The following is a 10,101-nucleotide window of genomic DNA, read 5'->3' as shown; positions in this document are numbered from 1 at the left end:
TTGGTCAATTGTAATTATATTTAGTTAAAAATATTTTTTGTGTCTCAATAAAATTCTGATAATATTGAATGTTAGAGAAAATTTAGTAATTTATTTTTCTATATATATTATGACGCAACTATTATAAAATTCTGGCTCCATCACTGATAATGGATAACAACCATATAGAGATGGGTGGCACTACAGGCACACCCCCAATCACACCTTGGGGCACACCACCTCTCTCAGCTACAGTGCACGGGACCCATTTTAGATTTTTAAAAAAATCTAAAGTGGGTTTCATGCACTGTAGCTGAGAGAGGGGGTGTGCCCCAAGGTGTGGTTGGGGGTGTGTCTGTAGTGTTTTCCTATAGAGATAACTATATAATGCTGAAGTTTTCCCTGCTGTGTCTCTAACTAATTATAATTGAAGAACCCATGACACTTGTCATCACAAAATAATAATAATAATAATAATTAAATACAAATAAACATATATACTACAAACTAGTAGTACTTATCCATATCAGTTAGAACATGATTATGCTGGATAAAGATAATTTGCTGAATAAACCACCACGTGTTATATTATTAGTCCAGAAAAGCTACCACTACANCAAACAAAAAGTGGATATTAATCTATATCGCTTGCAATATGCATGATTATGTTGGATCAAGAGAAGTATCTAGGTTAATCACCTATATTAATTATGACAATGGGTTCAGAAACCAATTGTTATGATTGCCGCACTAAAGCTATATATGTCCGAATCTTACCCTCTTAGATCTACTCGTTCTAATTAGAGCAAACAATCTAATTAGAAAAAGGATATCACCAGAATATTCAAACAAGTAGAAAACTCACGCAGAAAAACAAATATCAAATGCCGAAATGACGATTTATATGATTTGACAACCGTCTACAAAGAGAGAATATTTGTTGGGAAAAACAAGCATAAAAACAGATCCAAAATAGTACAAAACAAATCATACAGGAAAGAAGGAAACGAGTAGAATGTTAGAAACATCATATTAGATAGATTTCTAGTTTGAAATACTTTACAGAAGTGCCGAATCGCCCTCTTAACAGAGGACTAGTCATGAAGAAACTATGCCCCACCTACGGTAGCGTTGGGTCTGCATAGTATTTTCGAGGATGAGAAGGCTGCAGTCCAAAAAAGCACTCTCTTCTTGTGAACACCACGACTACTTTTCAGTTCGCCAGAACCTCCAATAATTAACAACTTATAGAATTATTAAAAGAAGGGAAAGACAGGAGATTTCGTTTTCCTAAGTGTTTCAAATAATCAGAAGAAGCCCTTTTATAAGGTTCATGGGAGACAAAGATGTGAATTCCAGTTATTGTAATGTTTATAACATCTGCAATAAAACCTATTCAATCCTTGTAACATACGAAACGTTCAGTTGGTTTTAAGTGTGACGCAGCGCGGAAGTAGTAGCATCAGAATCCACCAAGAACAATCTTCGAATCCACGAAATAAATATTAAAGAAAAATAAAATTGTATTAATCAAAGTTATACCTCTAGGGCTTACAAGCCCTACTTAAATAGAAAAGAAACAAGACTTTTACAATGACTCAAACTCCTACAAGGACTCTAACTTATCAAAAATAGTAAAAGAATTCCTAAAACATTAAAACTCCTAAAAAGACTCCCTACGACTAGGAAAGTCTACCGGTCAAATCTGAGATAAAATTGGCTTTGTTTCCTAATAAAAACAGAGTCCTAAAGCATTACTAAAAATAGTAAAAAATGGACAAAAATACAGATATCTCTCAAACTGTAAGGAATTTAGCGAAATGGAGGAAGCAAACCAAACATTTAGAGATTGGTTTGGATAGTTCCGTCTCGTCGAAATAGTCGATTTTTGTATATAATTCGTCCAATTCCGACGTACGGTTTGAAAGTTACGACCGTTTCTTCGAAACATGTTATTTTCTTCGACCAGACCCACATTTAGGCTTGCAACTGTCCCACTTTGACATAAACGTGTCTGTCGTGTGTTCTACATCAGCCTCCCTGCTTGAAAAGAGCTCGACCCTGAGCTTACACTTGCATGAATAGTTATTTCTTCTGACGGGTAATACTCAAACAAATCTGCAACATTGAAACTAGGAGAGATACCCAAATCTGTAGAAAGGTCAACCATATAAGCATTGTCGCTAATCTTCTTTAGTATCTTGCATGGACCATACTTCTTATTTTTTAGCTTGTTGCAGGTGCCCATGGGAAAACGTTCTTTTCGCAGAAACACAATCATCATGTCTCCCTCTTCAAACACCTTCTTCCTCCTGTGTTGATCAGCATCATCCTTATATTTAACATTAGACTGCTCTATCTTCTCCTTGACTTCCTGTTGGATAGCTCGTATCTTTTTAACCATATGATCTACAGGAACACTTTATCCGGGAAGCTTAGGCAGTGGAACAAGGTCAATATAATGATTCAGAAGCCTTCCATACATAATCACAAAGGGAGCCTTGCCTGTAGTTCGATTTTCCATACAGTTATAAATAAATTCAGCATGTGCCAGAGCAAGATCCCACTATTTCGGACAATCGCCAGAGATGGATCTAAGAAGGTTACCGAGAGTGTGATTTACTACTTCAGTTTGGCCATCCGTTTGAGGGTGATAAGCAGTACTAAACTTAAAAGAAGTATTGAATCGCTACTACAAAGTCCTCCAAAAGTGGGATAAGAACTTAGAATCACGATCGTACGTGATGGATTTTGGCACTCCATGAAAATGAACTATCTCCCAAAAGAAAAGATTAGCAACGTGGCTAGCATCTGCAGTCTTCTTGCATGGAATGAAGTGTGTCATGTTCGAAAACCTATCAACTACAACATAAATAGAATCCATACCTCGTTGGGTTCTAGGCAGTCCCAACACAAAGTCCATAAAGATATCATGCCATGGCGTATCAGGAACAGGTAGAGGTGTATACAATGTCGTATTCTAAGACTGTCCCTTAGCAACTTGACAAACTGGATAACGCCACACATATTTTTCTGCTTCCTTCTTCAGCTGAGGCCAGTAATATCACTCTTCAATAGAAGCAATCATCTTGTCTCGCCCCAAGTGTCCTCCTAACTCGCCAACATGAAGGTCTCTAATTATCTGCTCTCTTAGCGAACTCTGGGGTATGCACAACTGATCGCCATGAAATAAATAATCATCCTGAATATGAAAGCCTTTGATTTATTTATTTTATTAGCAGTCGACCCAAATCTGCATACAACTCCTTTAGGTACTCAAATCTAATCACTTCTGCTTGTAAAGTCACCAACAAACCAGTTCTAAAAATAAAATTGTATTAATCAAAGTTATACCTCTAGGGCTTACAAGCCCTACTTAAATAGAAAAGAAACAAGACTTTTACAATGACTCAAACTCCTACAAGGACTCTAACTTATCAAAAATAGTAAAAGAATTCCTAAAACATTAAAACTCCTAAAAAGACTCCCTACGACTAGGAAAGTCTACCGGTCAAATCTGAGATAAAATTGGCTTTGTTTCCTAATAAAAACAGAGTCCTAAAGCATTACTAAAAATAGTAAAAAATGGACAAAAATACAGATATCTCTCAAACTGTAAGGAATTTAGCGAAATGGAGGAAGCAAACCAAACATTTAGAGATTGGTTTGGATAGTTCCGTCTCGTCGAAATAGTCGATTTTTGTATATAATTCGTCCAATTCCGACGTACGGTTTGAAAGTTACGACCGTTTCTTCGAAACATGTTATTTTCTTCGACCAGACCCACATTTAGGCTTGCAACTGTCCCACTTTGACATAAACGTGTCTGTCGTGTGTTCTACATCAGCCTCCCTGCTTGAAAAGAGCTCGACCCTGAGCTTACACTTGCATGAATAGTTATTTCTTCTGACGGGTAATACTCAAACAAATCTGCAACATTGAAACTAGGAGAGATACCCAAATCTGTAGAAAGGTCAACCATATAAGCATTGTCGCTAATCTTCTTTAGTATCTTGCATGGACCATACTTCTTATTTTTTAGCTTGTTGCAGGTGCCCATGGGAAAACGTTCTTTTCGCAGAAACACAATCATCATGTCTCCCTCTTCAAACACCTTCTTCCTCCTGTGTTGATCAGCATCATCCTTATATTTAACATTAGACTGCTCTATCTTCTCCTTGACTTCCTGTTGGATAGCTCGTATCTTTTTAACCATATGATCTACAGGAACACTTTATCCGGGAAGCTTAGGCAGTGGAACAAGGTCAATATAATGATTCAGAAGCCTTCCATACATAATCACAAAGGGAGCCTTGCCTGTAGTTCGATTTTCCATACAGTTATAAATAAATTCAGCATGTGCCAGAGCAAGATCCCACTATTTCGGACAATCGCCAGAGATGGATCTAAGAAGGTTACCGAGAGTGTGATTTACTACTTCAGTTTGGCCATCCGTTTGAGGGTGATAAGCAGTACTAAACTTAAAAGAAGTATTGAATCGCTACTACAAAGTCCTCCAAAAGTGGGATAAGAACTTAGAATCACGATCGTACGTGATGGATTTTGGCACTCCATGAAAATGAACTATCTCCCAAAAGAAAAGATTAGCAACGTGGCTAGCATCTGCAGTCTTCTTGCATGGAATGAAGTGTGTCATGTTCGAAAACCTATCAACTACAACATAAATAGAATCCATACCTCGTTGGGTTCTAGGCAGTCCCAACACAAAGTCCATAAAGATATCATGCCATGGCGTATCAGGAACAGGTAGAGGTGTATACAATGTCGTATTCTAAGACTGTCCCTTAGCAACTTGACAAACTGGATAACGCCACACATATTTTTCTGCTTCCTTCTTCAGCTGAGGCCAGTAATATCACTCTTCAATAGAAGCAATCATCTTGTCTCGCCCCAAGTGTCCTCCTAACTCGCCAACATGAAGGTCTCTAATTATCTGCTCTCTTAGCGAACTCTGGGGTATGCACAACTGATCGCCATGAAATAAATAATCATCCTGAATATGAAAGCCTTTGATTTATTTATTTTATTAGCAGTCGACCCAAATCTGCATACAACTCCTTTAGGTACTCAAATCTAATCACTTCTGCTTGTAAAGTCACCAACAAACCAGTTCTCCGACTGAGTGCATCTGCAACCTTATTTTGCTGCCTGGATTTGTGCTTCAAAACAAAGGTGAAACGATGTAGATACGCAATCCAACGAGCATGCATACGGTTGATGGTAGTCTATCTATTAAGGGACTTCAGGACCTGATGATCAGTATGAAACAAAAACTCTCGCGATATCAAATAGTGCTCCCAATACTTCAAAGACTGAACTATGACATATAACTCTAGCTCATATGTGGTCCACTTCTATCGAGCTTCGTTGAGTTTCTCACTGTAGAAAGCAACTGGACATCCTTCTTGAGATAGAACACCACCAATTCCTACGATGGATGCATCACAATCAACTTCAAACACCTTTTGAAAGTCTGGAAGTGCATGTACTGGTGCGGTGGACAATTTCTCCTTGATTAATGCAAAGCTACGATCCGCTTTTACTCTCTAATTAAACTTGTCTTTCTTCATGCATTCAGTGATAAGAGCTACAATACTGCTAAAATTTCTGACAAATCTCCTATAGAACGTTGCTAGGCCATGAAAACTATGTGCCTCACTGACAGTCTTCGGTGTAGGTCACTCTCGAATAGCACACACCTTCTCTTCATCAACATGGATGCCCTCTGTACTAACGACAAAGCCTAGGAATACAAGGCTACTGGTCATGAAGTTGCACTTATTCAGATTGATGTACAACTTGTTCTCCTACAAAACTATTGTAGGCTGTCTAAAAATCACTGCAGATAGTTGATCCCCATCAAACACCGATAATGAAAGTTACAATTTGACGGCTTCCAGAAGGCTATAATTTAAAGACTTTCATGTAAATCGATAAAGGTTATAATCTGACGACCTTTACAACAACTGATAAAAGCTCTAATCAACATCCTTCACAATCAACATCGGGAGTTACAATCTGACGACTCTACAACAACTGATAAAAGCTCTAATCAACATCCTTCACAATCAACATCGGGAGTTACAATCTGACGACTCTCACATATCAAAGTCGGGAGTTACAATCTGACGACTCTCACATATCAAAGAGCTAAAGCAAAGATTACAAAATGATGATCTTTACAACGCTCTGACAGAAAGAGACTACAAATCGACGGTCTCTTCAAACCAAGACACGGAAGTCCTCCCCGCGTACCAGCATCAAGACATAGTGTTTTTAGTCGTTGACGCAACTCAAGCTCGGCCACTAGCACAGCGCAAACACAGCTCCAAATGCTGCAAATGCAGCTCGGATCTAGCTGCCAACGTAGCTCATGTTCGGCTACAAACGCAGCCTTCGAAAGCTGCCAACGCAGCTTCCATCCGCTGCCAAACACGACTTCCATCCGCTGCCAAACGCAGCTTCTAAGCTGCCAAACACAGCTTCCAACAAGATGCCAACATAGCTTCCAAATGCTACAAACGCAGTTTCCAGACACTGCAAACGAGCTTCCAGAGGCTGCGTTTGAACGCAGAATTCACGTCAGAACGCGGATTTTGCGTTTGACTCGTTCAAACACGACCTAAACGGTTTTAAAACCGTTTTTCACGATCTGAGGGGATCACAACTCCACTCAGGAGTGATTTAAGGGGCGATTACATCCCATTAGCCCTATTTAGGAGCGAATTAAGGGGGCAGTTATACCTCTTAATCCCTTATAAATAACTAAGAAATCAGCTTAGTTGGGGCCTGGATCTTTCATCCTTCTTTTTGGCAGCAAAGAAGAGATCTTTGAGGGGATCGAATTTGGAGATCGGATTCCGGAGAGGAGAAAATCTGGAGGCAACAATCTTCAACAACCGAATATTACCAGATATTTGAAACTTAGACTCTCAACCGAATTATTTTGGTTCAAACAACTCTTTTCCACCAGAGTTTGTTACTCGTCCTGAGTTACAAAACTCATTAAGAGTTCTTGATTAGTTCGACCACACAAGTCAGTTGTTCCAAAGAATTGAGACATTCGGATCGTCAACGGAGAGCAAATTCGACGCGAGCATTCGAAGGAAGCACTCTACCGCCACCATGAAGAACCCAGAATTAAACAAAGGGGAGAATCAAATCCATTCTCCTCTCTTTTGTAATCGGAATTTAAATTGTAATTAAGATCGAGAGAATACAAATCAGATTTCTTTTATTTTCTTTACTACAAATTTTCCACAAACAACTATCAGTACCTCCCTCAAGTAGTCTAGATGCGCAATCTCACTCTGGCTATAAATCAGGATATCATCAAAGTAAACTACAACGAACTTGCCGATAAAAGGTTTTAATACCTGATTCATCAAACGCATGAAAATTCTAGGAGCATTAGAAAAGCCAAAAGGCATGACTAACCATTCAAACAGACCTTCTTTTGTCTTGAAATCAGTCTTTCACTCATCTCCTTCTCTAATCTGAATCTGATGATAACCACTCTTAAGATCTATCTTGGAGAACACTTTTGATCCAGACAACATATCTAACATGTCTTCCAGTCGTGGGATAGGAAATCGATACTTACGGTGATCTTGTTGATAGCCCTACTGTCCACACACATGTGTCACTCTCTAATCTTCTTCGGGACTAGTAGCGCTGGCACGACACACGGACTCATGCTAGGTCGTATAAGGCCTTTCAGGATGAGGTCATCCACCTGCTTCTGTAAAATTTCTCCTTCCTTCGGGCTCATCCGATAGTGTGGCAAATTTGGTAGCTAATATCTCGGGATGAGGCCGATCTGATACTGCATGTCTCGAAGCATTGGTAATTCAGATAGAAGATCGTTGGGCATCACTATATCAAATTGTTGCAATACGGTCTGTACTTCAGGTAGAATTTTGGTTGTGGTAGAGTCCTCTTTTCCCGAGACAACAAGAGCATAAATCTCATCGGACTGCTTCACATCTTTCAAAAAGTCTTCATTGTCAACAACCAAAAAAAATCTTCTTTTCAGCAACATTGGTTTTGACAGGCCCCTTCTCGGTTAGAGGCTTGAGCACGATTCATCGACCATCCTTCTTAAATATATAAACATTATCTTTCCCCATATGCATAGCATTAACATTAAACTACCATGGTCTGCCTAATAATATATGACATGCATCCATCTCAACTACATCACACAACGCCTCATCGATATAAGTTCGGCCAATGGAAAAAGATACGTGACACACCTCATCAAGCTGCACATCATTACCCTTACGAATCCATCCGATCTTGTAAGGAGCATAGTGCTTCTCCGTCTTCAAACCTAATTTCTCCACCATATGCCGAGAGATAATATTCTTACTGCTCCTACTATCAATGATGACATCGCATATCTTCTAGTTCATTGTGCATCTCGTATGGAAGATGTTGTGCCTCTGTGGTGGTTCTTCTGTCTTTGGGGTCAATAATAGTCGTTGCCCAACACATGAGAGTTGTTACCCATCATCATCAGGATCTAATCCACCATCATAATCTTTAGCATCATCTTGGTCTACGTCCTCATCTTTGTGATACGCCATATTCACAACACCTCTTGTAGGGCACTAATGGATCGATGACCAGGTTGTTCATATCTATAGCACTTGATCGGGTCAGGCTTAACATATAGGTTCGGTGGTGTAGTCTTCTTTGCTGCTATTGCTAGACCCTTTGCCTTCTCAGTTGTAGTAGCTTGATAAAAAATAGTTTGAGACTATTTATTCCCACCATGATTAAAGTTTGTGCACGACCCGTTGGAAGCTGCCCATGATCCTTTACTATTTCGTCCGAGTTGTCGCTCCACCTTCTCGGCTAGGCCCGTATCTACTAAAGTATAGGTCTGCTGCAAAGATACGCGGTCCTGAATTGTCATCCTCAATCCTCCTGTATATCGGGTTATCTGTTGGGCTTCACTCTCGTTTAAGTTGTTGCGGGATGATAGTCTATAGAACTCTTGTGTGTACTCATCCACGGTTCTTCCACCTTGCTTACAATTCTGGTATTATCCAAATAAAACTTGTTCATAACCACTTGGCAAGAAACAGGCCCTTGGTAGTTTCTTCATCTTTTCCCACCTTTCGACCTTCGGCTTTCCTTGACGAGATCGATTCAGACAAACATATTCTCACCAAACTGAAGCTCCACCTTTGAGTCGGTAGGCCACCAATTTTACCTTACGCTCTTCTAGGATCTCCATATACTCAAAGAATTTCTCTACTTCTACAATCCAGTCGAGGAATTCTTCGATATGAAGTTGCCCGTTGAAAGATGGCAGATCCATCTTTATCTTGAAACATCCAGCGTTATAATTTTCCCTTCATCAACGGTCTCTGGGATAAACACCACAGCGTGGGGCTGCATAGTTATCTTTCTCACTGTCGGATTCATCATATGGAGTCGGTGGAGTCGAATCACGTCATTAGCGACCATCAACGCGATTTTGAACTCCCGCCATGTTCAGATGCTCAACTGCCACCGCAAGTCGTCTCATGAAAGTCTTCATCTGATTAACATCGATCTTTAGCACGCCGAACTCAGTTCGAGAAATAGGGGCTTCATCACCTGCCATCGGGTCGGAGGAACAAGTCTCTGATACCAATTGACGTAGCGCGGAAGTAGTAGCCTCGGAATCCACCAAGGACAATCTTCGTATCCACGAAGATCTTCGAATCTACGGAGTAAATATTGAAGAAAAATAAAATTTTATTAATCAAAGTTATGCCTCTAGGGCTTACAAGATCCTACTTAAATAGAAAAGAAACAAGACTTTTACAAGAACTCAAACTCCTACAATGACTCTAACTTATTAAAAATAATAAAAGAACTTCTAAAACATTAAAACTCCTAAAAAGACTCCTTACGACTAGGAAAGTCCACCGGTCAAATCAGAGATCAAATCGATTTTGTTTCCTAATCAAAACAGACTCCTAAAACATTACTAAAAATAGTAAAAACGGACACAAATATAGATATCTCTCAAACCGTAAGGAATTTGGTGAAACGGAGGAAGTAAACCGAACCCTTAGGTGTCGGTTTGGATGGCTCCGTCTTGTC

Source organism: Asparagus officinalis, chromosome 3 (genome assembly GCF_001876935.1).
Source record: "Asparagus officinalis chromosome 3, Aspof.V1, whole genome shotgun sequence".
NCBI classification, from domain to species: Eukaryota; Viridiplantae; Streptophyta; class Magnoliopsida; order Asparagales; family Asparagaceae; genus Asparagus; species Asparagus officinalis.
This window is presented reverse-complemented; position numbering follows the sequence as displayed.